We start from the raw sequence: 2182 nt of genomic DNA, 5'->3' as shown, positions 1-2182 counted from the left end.
TCCTCCCGCAGCCCCGCCCCGCCCCGCCCCGCCCCGCCCCGCGGGCTCAGGCGCCCCCGCCCCCGCCCCCGCCCCCGCCAGCCGCCCCTCCAGGCGCCGCTGCTGGGCGGGTGGGGGGCGGCCAGGTCCGGGATTCGCTGGGTGTGCTGTGGTCTTACCAACTGTCACATTTAACCGCTGGTGACGACATTTTTATTATATCAAGAGCTCTCTGGCCCGCTTAGTTACCTCTGCTTCCTTCCTCCATTCCCTAACCAAAAACCCAAGCACCAAAGAGGCTTTGAAGAAGGAAGCTTGGAAACCAGAGGAGATTGTGGTGCAGAGCGGGGGGGCTGAGCACGAATGATGCATGACCCTTCGCAACCTGGGAAATAAAACCTGAGGGAAGGGGGATCGGGCTTCCTATTGTAATGCAACCCCTAAGTTGGAAAATAGCAGAGGGGGAGGAGAGAACTCTTTATTTTAGGCAGCCCCTAGCTGAAATAAGCCCCACAGAACTGTCTTCCCTATTTGCACTGCCCTTTAAATTCAGATTCTCAGCAATTCTTGCTTGAACAGCCAGTTGCACCTAACTAGTCTGCCTGTCTCGTCCTTTTGATGAGGGACAAAAGTAGAAAAATATTCACCTTTAGCCCAGAAGGCTTACCTATAGCCTGCATCGTTTTGATTATGATCAGATAGGTGACGGTTGCTACATTTTTTTTAAAGATTTTATTTTTATTTGTTTGAGAGAGAGAGAGCACAAGCAGGAGGAGCAGCAGAGGGAGAGGTAAGCACTTTCCCAACTCAGGGATCGACCCCACCACCCTGGAATCAGGACTGGAACTGAAGACAGACACTTAACCAACTGAGCTACCCAGGCATCCCATGGTAGCTGCATTCTCAAAGGGTCTTACAACTGCCTGTAAATCTCATTAATAGTTAATATAGAAATGAATGATAATCACCAGGGGAATCTTGTGAAAGCAGAGATTCAAAGAAGACATTTAAGATCTAGTACTTCCTGCTTGTCTATTCCCCCTTGAGCACTAAGCATATAACCATCAGCTTCTCGAAGCAAAAGTGCAGCTCTTCTGCCCACAGGTCCTATCCCTGTGCTACTTAAATAAACTTACCAAGTTGCACTGTACATCATCTCAAGAGTTCTTTCTTGACTATCACTCAACGATCCCACAACATTTTTGGTGACCTGTCTAGGGACAATGAAGTGAATACAAGAGTGCCCATGCAACTTAGTAAATCTTCTCCCCTCCCCCAGTGTGTTTCTTACCTGTTCTTTTTCTTTTTCAGAGATGTCCTAAATAGTATGACCCTTCAGAATGTGTCTTGGCCAAGTGCTCAGGAGAGGACCTCTTGAGCATGGCTATACTACAGTGAGGGATAGAGACTCTTGCTATCTGGCTGAACACTATTTCCTGGTCCTAAAGACATTGGGCTCAGAAATCAGATTCTCTTTATTTTTCCTGTTCTGTTAAGACATATATTCTTGTTAGGCATGGGACAGCCACATATGTCTTTAGGACAGCTGCCAATCTCAAGACTCCAGTGTAAGGTTTCCCCCTAAATAATAAGGCATGATCTCTTGATGAACATAAAAATCCAAGATACATCTGACTATGTGCTTCCCAAAAGCGACTGGTTGGAGCTATTACCTAGTTGGGGCACTCACCCAACAGGGGACTGCTTCCTTGGAACTGGCTTATAGATAAAGCTCAAACAAAATTGCCTAGGGGCATCTGGATGGCTCAATTGATAGAGCATGTGGCTCTCCATCTCAAGGTCATGAGTTCAAGCTCCATGTTGGGCATGGAGCCTACTTAAAGAAAGAAAAAAAGAAAGAAAACAGGAAAAGAAAAGAGAAAGTTGCCCAGATTAGATAGGAGTTCCATACTTTTGTTTTTTCATATCTATCATTTTGTCCTCACTCATAGGTTGTTTGGTGTTCTCCATCCTGCTCTCGGATTGAACGTACTTCTAGCTTAGATATATGATGCTTAATATGATATAAAATAGCTGCCCTTTCTTAACAAAGGCCTGGACCTCTAACCCATCCATTAATACTGGATCTAGAGGTTTCCAATTGGTACTATTATTGGTCAAATATATAGGCTCCCCCAAAATGGAAAGAGGCAGCGCCAGTGTCTGCATCATTTGAGTCCATTCACCAGCACCTGCTGTAGTC

Source organism: Canis aureus, chromosome 12 (assembly GCF_053574225.1).
Source record: "Canis aureus isolate CA01 chromosome 12, VMU_Caureus_v.1.0, whole genome shotgun sequence".
In the NCBI taxonomy this organism is placed as follows: Eukaryota; Metazoa; Chordata; class Mammalia; order Carnivora; family Canidae; genus Canis; species Canis aureus.
This window is presented reverse-complemented; position numbering follows the sequence as displayed.